The following is a 20,971-nucleotide window of genomic DNA, read 5'->3' on the forward strand; positions in this document are numbered from 1 at the left end:
TGTCCAACCTCTTGGCATCTCTGAGCCACACTGGAAGAAGAGTTGTCTTGGGCCACACGTTAAATACACAAACACTAACGAAAACTGATGAGCAAAAAAGAGATTTTAAGTAAATTTACAATTTTGTGTTGGGTCACATTCATAGCCATCCTGGGCCACACATGGCCTGCAGGCCACAGGTTGGACAACCCCCACAGCCGCTTCCCAGGGTCCCAGCTCACACTATTTCATATGACACATAGATTCAAAGGATTAGAACACAGTGACATCCAGGGCGTCTTTGTCCATGCAAACCTACATTTGAATGTATCCTGAAGGACACATATAGGGACATTCAAGGCCCAAATGACAGGCAGCTGTCACTAAATGATTTAGAGTGGGACTTTGAAGTTGCCGCTCAGCTCTTTCCCCTATTAGCTGTGTGACCTTGAGCAAGTCACTTAACCTCTCTGGGCCTTAGTTTCAAATGTTCCAAGGGGTTACTAATATCCCCCTAGAAGGTACTATGAGGTCAGGGAGTACGTGTTTTAACCAAGGGGTCTCAGGATATCAGTTTGCATGTTAAAGCATTTTATAAACTTCAGAAGAACTCACCCCCATAAATATTAGGGATTATTATTCTATGGCATGCCAAGTTTATTTAGTGTTTTTTATTTAGAGAGAGATATGGCCTAAACACTTTTTCTCCCCATCCAACTGGCTTTAAAACTGAGAATCTCGGTCAGTGGAGAGATTTCGTGGCTTCTCCGTCTCCTCCCTGTGGGCTTCCTTCCTAGCTAGTTCTCTCCCCCTCTGGATAGCTGTAAAAGCAAGAACGACTGCCAGGACAGCTCTTATCAAAATATTTTAGCACTTCCGCATCTGGTCCTGGCCATAAAATAGATGTGAAGAAACACTTATGTAAAGCTTTCGGAGCTGTGAAGGAAAAAGGGAGCTCTTATTTTATTGGCTCCCATTCATATATCTCCAGGACAGGAAGGGGAAAAAAAAACCCACTAAAAGATTTAAACCAAAAAGGCATTCAGTGAAAGAGACTTCAAGATATGACATGAGTCATAGCAACTAAGGTAAACAAGAGAAAGGAAAAAGCAGTGAATGCTGTAGAGTGAATTATCTTTCCCCTGGGCTCTGTTTAGCTCTGAGTACCAAGCACACTAATGAGCTGAGCCAGTGGGAGAACTCAATGATCCATATGCTAACAGATCTGCTTTCCACGCGGTCCTTCCCACCCCTGCCCGACTGCTGCGCTGACGCTGACGGCCCACATCCTTCCCAGCTGGTCTCCCCCCACCGCCCCAAACCCCTTCCTACCATTTTTTTCTGTGGCCCAGTTCTTTCTGTCCCAGCCCTCCTCACGGTCAAACAGAAAGTGGGTAAGAAAGATGACATTCATTTAATATGTATTGGGCATTTACCAGGTTCCAACGACTTCGCTGGGACCTGGGTGGGAAGATAAGACAAAAGCCCTGCCCTGGAGGAGTGTGGGGAAAGCTGCAGTGCAGAACTCACTTGGGGGTGCCCTGGGGCCACAGATAGGGCCCGTCACTCTCTCCCAGGGCCACCGGAAAGACAAGAGCTTTAATTAGGCATTTCTCATATTCATTGTATCCACTGTCTCGTATTGACTCCATGATATCCCTTAGGAGGGAGGCATCATTTTTATCACTTAATAGATTAGGAAACCAGGGCTCAACATAATTAAGTAAATGACTCAAGGTCACAAGTGACCAAATCTAGCTGACTGCAGAGCCTCTATTTTATCCAGTAACCTTGTGCTGTTGGCATTGGACAGGAAGATAAGGCTGGTGAGAGTCAGAGGAAAGGAGAAAGGGTCATAGGTTGGAAACCCTAGGTGGATTGTGGGTGCTACGTGGCAGAGTGGCAGAGAGACAGCCCTCAAGTGGCAGTGAGAGAAACAGGGAGGAGTGAGGAGAGAGGCCCTATGGAAAAAGAGAGAGGGAAGCCATGGTGGGCTAAAAACTGCCCTTACCACCCCCCAGATTTGGGTATTTTCTAGCTGGTTGTCAGACCGCTGGTAGCTCAACCTGCCATGGTGAAAGAATTTATAGAACAGAAACTGCTAAATGTTACAGATCAGCAGCCCACCCCTCTAGAAAAAATAGCCAGGTCACCAGCACACCACTGGAGGGGAGGTGCGGGAGAGTGTGGCTGGTCAGTGAAGCGTTTACAAATAATAAATTTCTTTGTGGTGGTTGTTGGGGGTAGGGGTCTCAAGTCTCAGCGATGTGCACCCCATCCATTCCCATGCCTCTATTTCTCATGATAAAGGGGAGTTCTGCATGTGTGTCAGCATTAACTGACTTTTCTTTCCCTTTTTTTCACATGCTGTCATAGTCAGACTTCTTTGGATGTCGGATTGCAAGTGACAGAAACCAAACTCAAACGCCCTTGAGCGAAAAGGGGCATTTGTTTGATCAGGCACTCCACCCAGGAAGTTGTAGGAAGGAGTTGGCCTCAGGGATCCCTGGGAGTCGGAAAGTGCTGTCAGCTGCCAGCTCCGGATCTCTTCTCCCTCTTTGTTTCGCAACTTGATTCTAGGTGTTGGCCTGTTCTTTCCAATGGCACAGAGGGCTTCTGTGCCGCGGAGGTGGGCGTAGCGAACCTCCAGTGGGAGAGGGAGGAAGCGGCCACAGATACTGTCGAGCTGTGTCTCCACAGCCCCTCCAGAAGAAAGAGACAGCTTCTCCCTTCCGGTATCCAACTCTGTCCCAGGGAACAACTGTGACAGTTCTGGCTTTAGTCGTATGCCCATGTCTTGGCCCATCGCTGTGGCCAGAAGAATGACATAATCTGCCTTCCTAAACCCCGAGGCCAGGGGGAGCAAGGTTCTGTTTGGTTGACCTGCGTGGTTTGGAGTAGGACAAGTGGGTACCAGAAGAAAGGGGAAAGGTAAGTTAAGTGAGCCAACCCAAAAGGTGCCCCTGTATCTGCAAATCTTATTTTCGGAAGCATTAACATCCTGGATCTTTAGATTATTTAAAGGAGGCACTTAAGCTACCTGGGACAAGGGCACAGTCATTTGACTTCAGGATTATTTCCCTACCAAGCTGATTTTTCACTGCACTTAGAATAAAATTTAAAATCCTTGTAAGGCCCTATGAGATCTGGCCCCCTGCCTACATCCAATTCTCTAATTTCTTTCCCTGTCACTACCTAGCTACCCAGTGTCCCCTTCATTCACTCCAGTCTAGTCACACTGGCTTCCTTTCTGTGTCTCAAGGAGGTCTAGTTCATTCCCATCTTCTGGCTTTCCAATTGCTGTTCTCTCTGCCAGCCAGAAACGCTCATCCCGGGGGTATCCCCATGGCTGACTCCTTCTCATAACTCACCTCACACATCACCTTTCAGAAGGACTTCCCTTAGCTACGACCAACTAGCTTTTCTCCCAGCTCTAAACAACTTCTGTCTCATCATTGGCATGTTTTACTTGCATCTACCATCATCTTGTATTTGCTTTTTCCTTGATGATTTTTAAACATTGTTATTATCCTGGCTGACCCTACAATGGAGACATGGGTTAATTTCTCTTTTTCTCCTTTGCAAAAAGCAATGCATCAAGTATCAATGCCCCTCCTCACAGGGCATTTTAATTTGGAAGTTTAAAAAAAAATTTAAGGACTTAACACAGTGTCATGCATGTTGTAAGTGCTCAATAATGTGTCTTAAATGAATGGGTGAATTTCTGAAAATCCTCTCAAGTCTTCTTAGCTCATTTTTAACCTCTATCCACATGACGACACATCTCTCTTCCCCAATAAGCACTGACCTCCTCAGCGCAAAGGACGTTCACTCACGTTCACCTTTTTATTCATTTATTTTTTTATTCCTATCCCCCTCCACCCCTGATCTTTGGCAAACCATCAGCTTGTTCTCTATGTCCATAGGTCTGTTTCCTTTTTGTTTGTTTATTCATTTCTTTTGTATCTGTAGATTCTGAATATAAGTGAAATGATACAGTATTTGTCTTTCTCTGTCTGATTTATTTCACTTAGCATCATGCCCTTTAGGTCCATGCATGTTTTTGCAAATGGCAAGATTTTGTTCTTTTATATTGCTCGATAATATTGCAATATCAATCATATAATATCACATCTTTTTTATCCATTCATCTGTTGATGGACATCTAGATTGCTTCCACATCTTGGCTGTTACTAGGAATGCTGCAATAAACATAGGGTGCATATATCTTTTTGAAGTAGTGTTTTTGTTTTGTTTGAATAAACACCCAGTGGACTTGCTGGATTGTAGAGCAGCTCTACTTTTAATTTTTTGAGGAATCTTCATACTACTTTTCACAGTGACTGCACTAATTCACAATCTCATCAATAGTGTATGAAGTTTCCTTTCTATATTCATTTCTTCTGGATTGTTGAATTTGTTGGCACATATTTGTCACGGTATTCTTCAGTGATTCCTTGTGTTTCTGTGGTGTTTCATTATATCTTCTCTTTCATTTATGATTTTATTTTTAGGGGGCTCTCTCTTTTTTTTCCTTGATGAATTTGGCTAATGTTTTAGCAATTTTGTTTGTCTTTTCAGAGAACCAGGTCTTAGTTTTATTGATCTTTCCTATTGTTTTTTAAATTTGCATTTTGTTTTTCTCCTCTGATTTTACCTATTTCCTTCCTTCTGTTTACTTTGGGTTCTGTTTGTTCTTCTTTTTCTAGTTCCTTTAGGTGTAGAGTTAGATGTTTGATTTGGGATTTTTCTTGTTTCTTGAAGTAAGCCTGTAAAGCTATCAACTTTCCTTCTGTGAATTGCTTTTGCTGCATCCCACAAATTTGGAAAAGTTGTATTTTCATATTTATGTGTTTTAAGATAGTTTTTGATATTTTGTTTGTTTTCCTCTTTGATCCATTGGTTGTTTAGTAATGGTTGTTTAGTTTCCATGTTTTTTTGTTTTTTTGTTTTTTTTTTCAGTTTTCTTCCTGTAGCTTTCAGGTTTTATGCCAGTGTGGTTGGAAAAGATGCTGTATGTGACTTTAATCTTCTTGACTTTACTGAGGCCTGTTTTGTGGCCTAATATGTGATCTATCCTGGAGAATAGACACTTGAAAAAAAAATGTGCATTTCGCAGTTTGGGGATGAAATGTCCTATAAATGTCTATTAAGTTGATCTGATCTAATGTGACATTTAAGGCCATTATTCCCTTATTAGTTTTTAGCTGGATGATCTATCCATTCATATGAGTGGGATATTAAACTCCCCTACTGTTACTGGATTACTGTGGATTTCTCCCTTTACTGGTGTGCAGATATTTGAAATTGTTATATCTTCGTCTTAAACTGAGCCCTTTGTAATTATGCAATGTCCTTTTTTGTCTTTTTTTTTTTTTACATTTTTTTTGTTTTAGAGTCTATTTTGTCTGATGTGAGAATTGCTTCCCCACCTTTTTTTTTCCCATCTGCATAGAATATCTTGTTTCTTCCATTCACTTTCAGTCTGTATGTGTCTTCCAATTTGAAGTGAGTCTCTCATAAGCAGTGTATAGATGGATCATGTTTTTGGTCTGTTCTGCCAGCTGTGCCTTTCGATTGGAACATTTAGTCCATTTACATGAAAAGAAATTATGGAAAAGTTTGTACTTATTGCCATTTTTGTTCATTGATTCTTGGTGGTTTTTATAGTTCCCTATTCATTTCCTTTTGTCTTGATCTCTTTGCTTGTGGTTTGCTCTTTTTGTTTAGTGTTTTGTTGAAGTTCCTTCCTTTTCGTTTTTTGTATCTTTTGTAGGGTTTTGGTTTGTGATTACTGTGAGATTTATCTATCCCATTCTACATCTATAGCAGTCTATTTCAAGCTAATCGGTCTTTAACATTAAATATATTCTATAAGGACTGCATTTTTACTCTCCCCTCAGTGCTTTATGTTATTGATGTCATATTTTAGATCTTTTTGTGTTGTGTTCCTCCTAACTACTTATTGTAGTTTGAGTTGAGTTTGATACTTTTTTCTTTTGGCTTTCATAGTAGCTCTTTCAGTTGTGTCTGATCAGCTGTATTTATTAGATATTTGCCTTTACCCATGACTGTTTTTCTTCCCCATATTTTCTTATTTCTGGTTATGGGATTTCCTTTTCTGCTTAAAAAAAAGACTTTAACATTTCTTGTAAAGCTAGTTTAATAGTGATTAATTCCTTTAGATTCCTTTTGTTTGTCCAGGAAACTCTTTCTCCTGCAATTCTGAATAGTAAACTTGCTGGGTAAACTATTCCAGGTTGTAGATTCCTTCCTCTCCGCACTTCAGAGGTGTCCTGCCACTCCCTCTGGCCCTTCAAGTTGCTGATAAGACGTCAGCTGATAGGCTTATGGGATTTTTTGTGTGTGCAATTCGTTGTTTTCCTCTTGCTTTCTTCAAAACGGTCTCTTTAACTTTTTGCCACTTTAATTACAACACATCTTGGTGTGGGTTTCTTTGGGCTCATCTTGTCTGAAACTCTCTGTGCTTCCTGGACCTGGATATCTGTTTCCCTTCCCAGGTTAGGAAAGTTTTTGGCCATTATTTCTTTAAATAAAGTTTCTGTCCTTTTCTCTCTTCCTTCTCCTTCTGGGATCTCTAACATGTGAACATTTGAGTACTTGCTGTTATTCCACAAGTACCTTAAGCGATCCTCGTTTTTTAAAGTTCTTTTTTTCCTTTTGCTGTTCTGATTGGTTCATTTCTACTAGTCTGGCTTCAGGCCACTGATTCATTCTATTGTCTTAGCTAATCTGTTGTTGATTTCTCCTAATGTATTTCCATTTCAGTTAGTGTATTTTTCAGGTCTGCCTGGTTCTTTATTATACTTTCTCTTTGTTAAAGTTCTCCCTAAGTTCCTCTATTACTCTCGAAAGTTCAGTGAGCATTCTTTGACTGTTTCTTTGAATTCTTTATAAGGCAAATTATTTATCTCTATTACTTTAGGATTTTTCTGGGGATTTTTCTTGTTCTCTCATTTGAGAGATATTTTTCTGTCTTTTTATTTTCTTTGACTTTCTATGTTTGTTTACATGAATTAGGCAAAATAGCTCTCTCTCCTAGTTTTGAAAGAGTGGCCTCATGTAGAAGAGTCTCTGTGCAGCCTGTGCGCCTGGTGGTTTTGGCCGGCCCACAGGAGTTGAGCAGTTGCCTAAGACACCCGGTGCACTGGCCTCCCCACTTGGAATTGCTTCAGGTACGGAGGCCAGGTGTGTGTCCTGTTGATCCTGTTTGCTCTCCTTGTTTAGAGCCAGGCTCAGGTGATGTTTCTGGGAATGCACTGCAAAGACCTTACAGGTAAGCCGGAGGAGGGTCTGGATCGAGCTCCCACCCACCACATGGAGGTGGAGGGGGATGTGAACAGTGTTGCTCACTGGTTTCCTAGACCCCCAAGAATTCCCATTGCCCCCCCCTGCCCCCGAGAGCTTCTGTGGCTCCTGGATTTTTCTATACAGTCTTTCTCTTGTTTGTTGTATAAAAAGTGATCTTGCATGGAAGCAACCTCTGAGTTGGCTTCATGTGCCAGGTGGTTTTGGGAAGCTAGTTGGAGCCAGGCAGGTGCTTGTGGCACCTGGGGCACTGGCGTGGCTGGAGTGACTCTGGCAGGGCAGTCAGGTGCAGGTGGTAATGGCCTGTTGTTCCTGCTCCCTCCCTTTGTTCAGAGACAGAAGGCTCAGGCAATGTGGCTGTGAATGCGCTGCTGTGATCTTGCAGGTAGGCCAAAGCACCAGAATAGAGCTCCCACTGCCCTATTGAAATGGAGGGGGATGCAAACAATGGCAACCGCTGGCTTCTCTGGCCCAGAGTATTCCCACAGCTCCCAGAGGGCTCCCTGGCTTCCCAGCCTTCTCTACTTGGTTGCTTTTTCTTTTCTGTTGTTCGGAAACCATTCATTCCGCCCTCAGTAGTCTGGCAGGAGTAATTGCTCTCTACATACATGTATGTCTGAGTTTGCTCCAAGAGAGGACAAGTTCAGCATCCTCCTATACCACTGCCATCTTGGACCTCCCAACGATTTGTTTTCTTGTTAACCAGCTGTATCTTTCTTCTAGAGTATAAGCGTGATCAGAGCTGGAACCCTGTCTCTCACTCACTGCTGTGTTCCCCTGCCCTGGCACAGTGCTCATAATAAACAGTGCTAAATGAATACCTGTGGACGAGAAAACGCACACAATTGAATTTATTCTTCTACTCTAATCAGCAGAATAAACTTGGGGCAAAAAAGGAGGTTCAGGCTTTATGTGAGGTTAACTTAATTTCATTGGTGCAATCCATCTGTCTTCTGTCCTCATTTCTGCTCCACTTAAACTGCTCAAAAGTAAATGATGTTCACTTTCTGGCCAAATCTAATAATGTCTCCTTGATTCACTTTATCTTGACCTTTTTGCTGCCTTTGGCTCTGTCACCCAACTACTCACTCGATTTTTCTCTTTCTAATGTCAAGTTCCACAGCTCTGTTACCTTTCTTCCCCTTTTTGCCTCTTCTTCCCTTCCTCATCTCTCCTTTGCTGGCTCCAAGTTTTCCCATTAACCCTGATGTCCATCATTTCAGTTTGTTTTGTGTGTGTATTTATGAGCATGTGAACATAGCCAAAAAGAAACTTCCAGAAGCCATAAGATTTATGGAAACCAAAGTTAATTAACCAACCAAGAGTAGAAGTCAGAATTCACTAGCGTTATTGGCATAGCCTATCAAGATTTTTTCCAGGAACTTTAACATCTAACTAATTTATATACTGACTAGAATAGAGGTCGGAGTATTTCTAAGGAGGTATCAATCTAGTCACAAAATCTGATGTCAGACACATCACCTTAACACAAAGAAAAAGTCAGAGACAAGGGCAAGTATTTGTGTCTAAAGTTCTTTATCAGGGTTTTATTCACAGTAAGAAAGTGCTTGTGAGAAAGCCAGTGCTCAATAAAAGGAGAAGAAATAAATATACCTTTAAAAATCATGATTGTTGCCTTGGCCAGTGTGGGTCAGTTGGTGGAGTGTCGTCCTGTAAACCAAAAGGCTGCAGGTTCGATTCCCAGTCTGGGCACATACCTAGGTTGTGGGTTTGGTCCCCAGTCAGGGTGCAGAGGGAGATTGATGTTTCTCTCTCATATTGATGTTTCTCTCACCCTCTCTTCCCATCTCTCTAAAATCAATAAACATGTCCTTGCTGAAGATAAAAAAATAAAAATCATTATTCTTTAAAGTAATTTTGCTATATTATTAAGTGAATAATGAAGGACAAAAATTTAAATATACACATATAATATATATATATAATATACATATGCAGAGATAGAGAATAAACAGGGTAGATTTACTTATGAATGATTGTCAATTATGTTATTAGATGTTTTCATACTTTTAAAATATTTTCTAAACCATCTACAATGTGTATGATTTTATGATATGTTTGATTTTTAAAAGAACATTTGACTTTGCTTTACTATAAGTACCTTATATACATTTTTGCATATATGATATATTTCAGAATGTCATTTTTTGAAAACAGGACTTTGGATTATTTGCAAAGACAGCTTTTCTGTAGCATTTAGAAAGATAAAGGACACATAGAACTCTGCATACAGGAGGTCAGGGGTTGTCGGTCCCGTTGCAAACAGAGTGGAATAACTGGGCCTGCACCACGGCATGTCGCATGCCCAGGGTGTAGGAGGCAGTGGCAGGGTGAAGCATGGAGTCAGCTTTTTCCGTTCCTGCCGGTGAAGTTCGGCCTTGTTTAATTAAAGAAGGAGATCGTTTGTCGATAGTGGTTTCCTGAGTTTTACAGGCAAGCCTCCCAGTGGAAAAACAACTGAAATCAGATGTGATGGGATGAATATTTAGTAGATAAGAAGGGCCAGTGTGTAAAAAAAATGGGATGCTGATTCATAAGTTGAAATACATAATTTAATTTATTAGCAGTAATCGGTAAATCTTTATACACACTAATGGAATAAAATACAAATTACGTAGCCAGCAGAATTCAGAGCAAACCAGCTATAAGGATAATATAAAACAATAAAGAACAACAGCTAAGTTAATTGACCATTGCCAGTTTTATTAATTGGAGAACTATATGGCAATCACTTAAATGAGGAAGAACTGTATTTTGTGCATGATACATTGAACCAGACCAGATATCTTTTTGGGTAACATATATTTTCCTCCTGTTACTATATTATTTTTATTATTGAGACTTTTAATATCAGAAGCCCAGATAGCACGCAACCCTCCTGGGCCTTCATTCCCCCATCGGTACAGTGAGGGTGTTGGCATGCTGGTTCTGACGCCTCCTTCTACGGTAGTGGAGCTGCAGGCTTCCACCAGTGTTCTGTCCTGTGTCGTGGAAGCAGATATTCATGTAAGAGTGTGATTAGCATCCGTATCCTTGGAGTTCAACGTGTCCTAATCAATCAGCCTTAATCATCATGTTGATAATAAGTTTTGTAGCATGCAAATATTATACATTTGATCTTATAAAATAAATTTACTCTGATGTTTTACTCATTGGGTAGAGCTCCAGTTAAGATTTTGTTGGGATGGGGGCGGACACGATTTTACTGCTTAAACAACGACAATCATAAAGAGTTTGAGAACTGATGAGCTGAAGGAGCTTCAAGGTTGTGCTCAGTCTCAGACTCTGAGATTACGTCCGAGGGGCATCACCAAGCTTCTCCGTCCCGGAACGATTAGATCCAGGCCTTGCCTAACCTAGCTCATCACCTTGAACTAATACCCTCAAAGGGCCAAGATCCGTTCCCTACACTACTTTTCACCTTTGAAAAATCACTTAAAGGATCTAATGGTCCCTTCGCACTTTTCAGACTGTCACACAAGGGAAGCAGTTCATGCTCTATTAATAAATTTAAAAAACCAGGCTACAAAGAAATATGAATACTTCCTCCCACTGTATATATATATATATAGCTGGGTCTAGATAGAGCAATGCTAGATAGATATATATAATATTACTTTTACGGATCTTACTGTGTACCATTACTATTTGACAGAATTTGTGTATATTAACTTACATTTTGCCTTAATCCCTCTATGAGGTAGATGTTATTATTTATTATCTTCATTGTACAGATGGGGAAGATGATGCACAACAGTTAATTTCATAACTTACCTGAGGCTATACAAATGCATAGAAAGAGATTTCTGGCAGTATTTGTTTCAAAAGTTTTTGTTCTAAAAGACTATGGGGTGATTTTTGCCTGTGTGTAATTTCTAAAAAAATGGGTTGTTTTTTTTAACTTCGGTAACACAACGAAAGGAGAGGCTCGTCACAGTCTCCACACTCATTTTTCCTGAGAAGGGTCTAATTTGGAGCCCGGGTGGCGGAGACCCCAGGATCAGAGACCCTGCTCCATTTCGGAATGGGGCAATGATCTACCAGGACTCAGAGATGAATTTGTTACATAACGTAGGACAGTAGCAATTCAGCTGGAGGGAAGAAATGGTTATGACATAATGTCCTTGGAAAGAACCCTTGCCCTTACAGGGTGCCTCCCTTTCACTAAGGGTGAATCTTCAACCTGTCCTGCCAGGCTATCAGCGCCCCGCCCCAGATAGCCAGGATTGCAGAAATCATTCACTTGGCTCCACCCGAATCAAAGATCTGGCACCAGGTCATGCCAGTGTTTTGTTGAACTGCTTACTTTCAATTTGTGTTACTTCTCTGCTTAAAGTCTCTCTCTTTAATTATCCCAGTGAGACTGTAAACTCCCGGATGGCACTGACACTCTGCGAAGTACTTTCTTTTATTTCCCAGCATGCACTGAGCACAGAAAGTGTTTGATGACTGGTAGCTGGATAGAATGGAATCAAGTCTGTATGTAATGGTAGATTTCGGCAATTTGGAGTATGTATTTTCTGTTTTAGACCAATGTGCAGCACATGGATAATTAAATCCATCATGTCAAAGTAGTGTCCCATTGAAAACAGATCACTTAGATATATGTTCTAAAAAAAAACGACATCCAATGGCCCAGCTGGACTGCCTGGGTTATACTAGGTCATACTACAGTGACAACCCACACTACAAAGGTGGACCCCACTGATGCACGCTAAATAAACCAAGAACAGAAGGGTTTCCCCTTCCCTTCCCTTCCCTTCCCTTCCCTTCCCTTCCCTTCCCTTCCCTTCCCTTCCCTTCCCTTCCCTTCCCTTCCCTTCCCTTCCCTTCCCTTCCCTTCCCCTTTCCTTCTGCTTTCTGAACAGTTCAGCCCTAAAGCCATTATGTGTGTCAGAGCAAGGTACAGCTCTCCTCAGAGAGGCAGGCTGGTATGCAGCATCAGAGCCCAAGTAGGGTGAGGATGGCGACGGCTGTCTTCAGGGAAAGGGGCAGTGGCAATGCTAGGAAACGGGCTACACACAGGGGACGTGGTCGAATAAATAAATGTATTAAAAATAATGAGGTCCAAGTTTCTCACTGTTGTGTAGAAGTTAAAAATACAGAAAGGGGGAAATGAGAATGAATACTGTGGTGTTAAATTGATATTGGAGGTATCAGTGTAAGTTTACAGGTGTGTGTGTATATATATATATATATATATATATAAATTTAGATGTAAATATGTTTATGTATATATCTGCCTACATAGATATCTACATATGTGGGTGTGTGTGTGTGCATACATGCATGCATATGCTTTCCCTAAATATTTCTCTGACTTTCTGATATTTTCAATTCCACATTTACCTCATCTGGCATTTACTTTTGTGTTCAGCATGAGAAGAGACACCACATATTTTTTTGACCAAATAGCCAGCCAATTACCCCAACACTATTTATTGAATAATTTATCTCTCCCCATTGATCTGAGATGCTTCCATTTCCATATATTATGTTGACTACAAACATCTTAAAAAAGCAACCTTGGTTGTCCGATTGTCTCATTAATGACGGGGAAATGTGGACGTATCTCTGCTGCTTCTCCTCTGACATCTTGCTGGGCATCAGTGTCCTGTTTCCAGCTGCATCCCATAGAGCATCCTTCAGCTCAACTCTTCCCCAACGGACCTGACCCCGTGTGTCCTCATGTATTCCTGAGCTCAGGGAACACCGGCACCAGCCTAACAGCCTGGCAGCAGGCTCTACCGCGCCCGCCCCTGCACCTCACTCTCATCTCACTGTGAAGTCTCTTCTCCCCTCCCTCCCCTCTGCCGCTCTTCAGTGCAGACCGTCATGACTTTTCCCCTGAGCTGCTACAGCAGCGTTTTTATGCTCTCTCCTTCCAATTCATCCTTCCTACTGATTTCTGAATAATGCATACAACTAATAAATAAATAATACATGGTATTAATAATAATCTGAGCCTGTCCCTTTGACTGCAATTCAAAAACTCGCCAGTTTGTGCAGTGTCTTAAACACCGTAGCAGAACACTCAAGGCCACTGTAACTGACCTTGCAGCTGCTCTTTTTCTACCTTTCCTCTCCCTCGTACTCAGCTCCAGACCTGGAATATGCCAAATACTCTCCAGTTCTGTACTTTTTTTGTCCAGCCTGGAAAATCTATTCTTTATTTTTTTTTTTAATTTTTTTAAAGATTTTATTTATTTATTTTTAGGGAGGGAAGGGAAGAAGAGGGAGAGAGAGAGAGAGACAGAGACAGAGAGAGAGACAGAGAGACAGAGGGAGAAAGAAACAGAAACATCAATGTGCGGTTGCTGGGGGTTATGGCCTGCAACCCAGGAATGTACCCTGGCTGGGAATCGAACCTGGGACACTTTGGTTCCCAGCCCACGCTCAATCCACTGAGCTACACCAGCCAGGGTATTCTTTATTTTAAGAACGTCTATTCTTCTGAGGTCCAGCTTTAACACAGCCCCTTCCATGAAATGTTTCCCTAATCCTCCAGTTAGAACTCGTTGCTTCCCACTTGTCCCCACAGGGCTTTGTGTCTTATACTACCCCACAGGTGGCAAACACAAGGCCCATGGGCCGAATCCGGCCCTCTGCCCTGTCTTATCCAGCCCGGCACCTTGTTTCTGCGCGGCGGCAGCGGCAGTGCCGAGCTCCTGGCCCCTAGTGAAGGAGTTACATTTATACAGTCCTAAATTACGTTTGGCCTTGTGTCATTGGCAACTGTGAGGCTGATGCGGCCCCAGTGAAAATGAATTCGACACCCCTGTACTACACATTTCATTTTGCCTTGTGTGTGCGTGCTGTACACCTGAGCTTCCAGGTCTGGATTCTGACCCCTGAGGGTAGGACCGCGTCTTGGTTACCGCCGGCCTCTGCCTGTGGCTAACAGTTTTAGCCGACTTACTTGAGCAGCTCACTAAGCGGTTTCCTCCCTCCCTCCCTTCCTTCTTTCCTTCCTTCCTTCCTTCCTTCCTTCCTTCCTTCCTTCCTTCCTTCCTTCCTTCCTCCCTCCCTCCCTCCCTCCCTCCCTCCCTCCCTTCCTTCCTTCCTTCCTTCCTTCCTTCCTTCCGCATTGATCTAATAAACGGCACCTGTACACTAGGCACTATTCTAACACTGGGGATATTGTGATGAACAAGACGAGTTTCTTGTCCTCTCGGAGCTCGCGTTCCTTGAGCGGTCCTATTTCATCTCACTAAGACTCTATGACATAGAGGCTGTTCCCCTCCCCCTTTAAGTTATCCCTCAAGAAGGGCCGTCTATTTGATGGGTGGCAGCCCTGGAATTCAGTCTGCGTGATACCAGCAACACTGCGCCTTGAAGAAAGATCTGTGAAACTGAAAAGTTGAGAGAAAAACAATTACGTGTCACCATTTAAAAAGCCACGCCCACTTTGCTATCTCTGTAGGCCCAGGAACTAATTAGAGAAACGGAGCCTCACACCCAAGTTGGATCTTTACTCTGTGGGCCCACATTGCTTTATCACAGAAAACTGAATGGAAAGAAACTCACGTTTATCAAGGTAGACATATCTACATACCTTACTTTTTCAAAACTTCACAAGAACACTGAAAGGAAAAAAATACAATGGAAATAATAAATAGTAAACTATGCAGAGAAGAAGAAGAAGGCCGGGAGGTCAACAGCGCTGGCTCCATCTCTACAGGTGGGGAAACAGACCCGGGAGGGGGCTCGTCTGAACACTGTCCACGGCCACATGGCCATCTGCCCCATTATGTTTTAAATAGAACTTTTACCAACACGTGTACAGAACTTACATGCATTAAATTATATTTAAAATGTGCATGGGGAAGTTGCTATTGAAAGGACTCCTATAAAAGGCAGATTATTTAATAAATGGTAATTGGATTTACTGATTTGCTATTTTGGAGGAAAAAGACAAGTGAACTAGATTCAGATCTCACTTCTTATTCCAAAATAAGTTCCAGGTGCATCGAAGATTTACATATAAAACCTGAAATCACAGACATCCTTGAGGAGCACATGGATGTATATATTTATAATCTTAGAATGGGCAAGGCTGTAAAAAATATTTTTACCAGATGGGGATGGAGCACAGAGCGGGTCTGCCTCAGGCTGGCCAGTAGTGTGTGGGTTCTATTTTTTTTTAAGATTTTATTTAGTTTTAGAGAGAGTGAAAGGGAGGGAGGAAGAGGGGGAGAGAAACTTTAATGTGTGAGAGAAGCATCCATCCTTTGCCTCTCACATGCCCCCAAATGGGGACCTGGTCTACGACGCAGGCATGTGCCCTAACTGGGAATTGAACCAGCGACATTTTGGTTCATAAGCCGGTACTCAATCCATTGAGCCACACCAGCCAGGGCAGTGTGTGGGTTCTTAATTTTGTTCAGGAATGATTTTACAACGTGAGTACAGGGTACTTTAACAATATGTTTAGCCCTGGCTGGCATAGCTCAGTGGATTGAGCTCGGGCTGCAAACCAAAGTGTCGTAGGTTCGATTCCCAGCCAGGGCACATGCCTGGGTTGCAGGCCATGGCCCCCAGCAACCACACATTGATGTTTCTCTCTCTCTCTCTCTCTTTCTCCTTCCCTTCCCTCTCTAAAAATAAATAAATAAATCTAAAAAAAACCCAATATGTTTATTAAATCTGGGAGCAGTGAAACAAAGGAAGGGCTTAAGGTAAAAGAAGCACCAGGAGAGAGCCTAGGTGGGGTGCTTTGGCTCCCTGAGAAACAAAAGTCACAGTGACAGAAGTGAGCCACGGCAGGGCTGCTCTTAGCTCACTGGAAAATCAGAGACGAAGGGTGTCTTGGAGCCCTGGCTAGGGTAGCTCTATCCGTTGGAGTGTCATTCTGCAGATGGGAGGGTCGTGGGATCGATGCCTGGTCAAGGAACATTTCTGGGTTACAGGTTCGGCCCCAGTGGGGGCATGTGCCAGAGACAACCCATCAATATTTCTGTCTCACATCGATGTGTCTCTCCCTCTATCTCTCCCTCCCTTCCCCTTTATTTAAAATCAATGAGCATGTTCTTAGGTGAGGAAAAAAAATAAAAAATAAAAAGGGGGCCTTGGAGACAGATTCAAGGAGGATGAGCTGCCACTGCCCTCTGCTCCCCTGATTGCCAGTCTCGTGGGGACCCTTGGAGTTTAGGAGGAAGAAAGCTGAGATACAAGGTGGGAGCTCACCATGGGTCCTTTGTCTCAAGGCTTTTTATCTTTCTTTGACTGCGGAGAATCCTAGGGGAGGTCTCGGGGGAGAGCCTTAACAGAATATTCATTAGCTTTCCAGGTGTGTCCTTCAACATGTTGACTCATCAAGCTGTGTGTATAGAGGGGTCAGGGTTCTTTTCTGGTTAGTTTTATTTTTAAAGAACATTATTGAAGAGGGACCAGGGCCAAGGCTGGTCTCTTCCGCAACATCCTGGAATGTGTAAACCGTTTGCTCCTAAGTGTCCTTGGTTAGTGAAAATAAAGCCTTGTGATTCATTAGCTGGCTATAAATTGCTTTTGTTTCAGCTTCCCTTATTCCACTTGTCAAGGAATTTCCCTAGCTTCCTGCTATCCTGCTCCAATGTAACACAAAATCCAGAAGTCATAAAGGAAAAGATTGGTAAATTTGATCACATAAAATTTAGAGTTTTATATGGCAAACTTCAATCTCTTAAAAATAAAAGATAGCCCTGACTGGTGTGGCTCAAGTGGGCTAAGCACAGGCCCATGAACTGAAAGGTTGCTGGTTCGATTCCCAGTCAGGGAACATGCCTGGGTTACTGGCCAGGTCCCCAGCTTGGCGTGTGAGAGAGGCAACCAATCATTCTCTCTCACACTGATGTTTCTCTCCCTCTCTTTTTTCCTCCCTTCCCCCTCTCTAAAAAATGAAAAATAAAGTAAAAAAAATAAAGATAAAATGTAGACCTCACCAAACGACTGCCCTGGGGTTTGGAGTTGAATCCCTGCATGTAACGTAGGACTGCATGGCCTGCGTGCAGGTTTTGCTTGACAACTGTGTGTTAGTAGACAGCCAATCAAAACCAGGGGTAGGGTCTGCAATCTATATCTTGGACTATTTGTTTTCTCCAAGTCCCAAATTACAACCACAGCTGATCCTTGAACAACATAGGTCTGGACTGCACAGGTCCATTGAAAAAGCCTGAATTATACTCAACTATAATTCACAAATCACTAGTTGGGGACCTTAATGTAGGAAAATATGTGGTGCTTTTTGAAGTTTCAGAATGGGAGGAATCAATGTGAAATGGACCCATGTGGTCTGTTTGGCAGTCAGGGCTGATTTGATAGATCCGAGCGACCAGATCCCCGGAATCCCTATCACTCCTCGAAGCTGGGTCTCAGTTGTAGCAGAAGAGAGAAAAGCAAGCATGAAAAGGCCCTGGCCCTTCTGGCTCAGTTGGCCGGGTGTCCTTCTGCAACTGAACTGGTGACCGGTTCAATTCCCAGTCAGGGCACATGCCTGGGTTATGGGTTCATCTCCAGTCCAGGTGCATGTGACCCTGGGTCCTGTCCAGGTGCATGAAACCCCAGGTCCTGTCCAGATGTGTATGATCCGGGTCCCAGCATGGATCCCTGGTCTGGGTGCACACAAATGCTACCAATCAGTGTTTCTTTCATACGGATGTTTCTCTCTCTCCCTCCTCTCTCTCTAAAACAAACAAACAAATGAAAATGTCCTTGGGTGAGGATAAAAAAAAGAGAGAGGGAGAAAAGAAATTTAGTTAAAGGGAAGCCGTGATTGAGTTTATGTGACTTCCCTTAGAAAAATTATGGAATGGACTAATTTGGAAAACATGAGGAGCTGGGCTTGTGTTACATTTAAATTTGCTAAGTGCATATCTTCTATGAAGCTATTTGTTAGACATGACAAACCCGAGCTTCTTGGGGATGAGTAATAGACCTTTTTTTCCTGTATAGCTGTGTTTTTATTTTCCACAGTCATTTCAGTTATTTTCTAATGACTTCGAAAAGTGCTGAGGCTTTACAATAAGAAGACAGGTGTTTAGGAAGGTGATTGACCCTCCCCGGCTAGTCATTCTGCTTTGTAATGGAACCTCAGTGTTTGTGGGGGTGGTGTTTGTACGACAATTGAAGGAGCAGCACAGTCAAAGAGCTGTAGCACTTTGGGGCCCAGACAGCTTTGTTGTGACCCTGGAAAGGTGGCTGAGGCAATCTTCCTGGTTCAGAAAAGATTACTGAACTGTCCCAGAGCCTCCCAGAGCCTCACAGAGCCCCAAGAATGAGACAGGAGACAAGGAGGAACGGTGAGATCAAGGTGGGGACAGAAAGTCCCAAGGTGGGCAGTTCCAGAGGGCCAGCTTCACTAGCAAGCTGGAGCACATGTGCACAGACATTCGTGGCAACAGTTGAAGAGTGAAACCCAGACGAGAGGGGACTCTACGGCCTGTCAGTCAGTCAGGAGGGAGGGAGGGGATGGGGGCAGGGAGTGTGCTCAGAGACGCTGCAATTAGGGTACAAATGCCCACAAGGCCTCGCAGGCTAGTGAAGTCTCAATATTGTTACATGTTAGGGTTCCTTCCAGGATGTTTGTGAATCCTAGTCATATTGACATACTTGTATGTAGCAAGGACTACTATTCCACGAGTTACAGTCAATGGAATTTGGAAAAATGGCCGTGGCATTATAGGAGGCCTAAAGCATTTACATATGGGTGTGGATCCTCATTCGTTGGTGAGTGCCAGCGAACAGTGAAGAACCTGAAGTCAGAAACACCCGAAAGGCTTCTTCTAAGACCTGGAAAGGGATAACGTGCTTGGCAAGTTTTTCTGAAAGGAAGACGAAGCAACTGTCGCCTTACTGGAACTTAATTACTTTGCATCCTCTGGTGAAATGAATGACTGGAAAGGAGTTTTTCATCCCTGCCCCAGCCCCCCAAACACCGAACTTCTGGGGAGACTGAAACCTCTTTGCAGATCAAGATAGGCAATGACCGCCAGACAGGACAGCACCCCTGGGTCAGCGACCAGTGGGTTCACCCCTCTGCAGGCCGCCTGCCGCGTGCATGCGAGCTCAGGAGCTCACGTTCTGGGATAGCGCGGTGGAAACCTTGGGGACTGGAGGCAAAAGCTGGTGTGTTCATGAGAATGTGACCATGGCACTGGGGCAAACTCACTGAAACTCCGGCTGAAGAAAACTGCTTCGACGCTGCAAAGATGGCAGGTACCGGAGGTAAAGTCGTAACAGCACCGCACACAGCCATGACAGCAGCTCACGTTCACTGACTGCTGGCCAGGAGTCGGGCAGTATGCAGAGCACTTTACAAACACCCTCTCATCTAGGAAGTTGAAGGAGATGAAGGGAGAGCCTTAGGGGCTTGACACTTGAGGTCATCCATGCCCTCCGTCAAGGGGACTTCAGTGAGAGAGGCCAACTGAGGACTCTTGAGCAGGTATTTCGGAGTGTTATCAACCGGAGCACACACAGGCAAAACTGCTAAATCATCAGCGGGCTGAAAAGTAAATCAAGAAGCTTACTTATTAAAACTGCAGACCCCAGGATGGCAGAGAGGAAAATATAGGTCAGGCTCGCTGACAACAGGCTGCCTTGAGCAGAACACTTCAATTAAAGCTCCAGCTGCCAGTCTAAGAACAGGCTCCTAATTCCTTCCAGCTGCTGAGACGAGGGCCGGGAAGCTGGAGTCGCTCAAACCATGGGGACAGCCAGTGACCGGCTAGGAAGGCAAGGGCCTCACCTCAGACCCAGGGCGTCTGAGAAGACCTACAGGTGGCCTCCTTCCAGTCCCAAGGCCGTCTTCCAAGAAACAGTGTGCAGACCAGTGCCCAGGAAACTGTGAAACAAAACTGCCCTTTAATGGGTTATCAAGGCTGCATGCAAAAAGACGGTGATGAGGAAGAAAGCCCTTGCTTAGCATTCCCAAGGCACATCGCAGAGAGGCAGGCACGGGCAAGTGGCCCAAGACATAAATTGGCTCTGTCTCTCACAATAGCCGTCACGAGGCATGCGAAGATTTGAGAATATCGGAGCGGCACAGGCCAGCGGGTCACATGCAATTACTACTTCCCAATCTCTCCACGACCTGCCCCTGACCCACCGCCTCCTCTTACAAGGCTGGAGAGGATTATGTGGTTTTAGCACAAAGGCTTTACCCCTCCCCACTGTGGAACCGCGAGTGCCAGGCTGGAGTTTTTCTGAAGGGAAGGAGGAGGTGGATGTGGATGGCCGTGGCTGTGTGCCTGAACCAGGAAGGCAGGCACGAAGAGACGCTGCATGGGTAGGAACCTGCTCCCTTTTATTGGAAGTGCTTGGTTCATACTGTGGGCTGCCGGCTGGGGCAGAGATCTAGGATTTTCCCGCAGCCTCACCTTGTGCAGACTGAAGCCTAGAAGACAGATGTGGGAAGGAGCCAGAGGCTTCTTACTCCTGAGTATGTCCCGCCTGGATCCCCCAGAATAAACTCAACAATCTTAGAGAGTGCCGGGTGAAAGGAGAGGCCGAGAACGTACTTCCCTAGGACCAAGTTTCCCCTTTCCTGTGCATGGGGCTGGGTGGGCTTCAGGGAAAACAGTGTGGAAGGGAGATGCACACCCCTTTTCCCTTTAGGGGGAAGTCTGCAAGATTGCCTTGCTTGGAATTCATGAGATGATCTTCA

This window comes from Phyllostomus discolor, chromosome 14 (assembly GCF_004126475.2).
Source record: "Phyllostomus discolor isolate MPI-MPIP mPhyDis1 chromosome 14, mPhyDis1.pri.v3, whole genome shotgun sequence".
Classification (NCBI taxonomy): Eukaryota; Metazoa; Chordata; class Mammalia; order Chiroptera; family Phyllostomidae; genus Phyllostomus; species Phyllostomus discolor.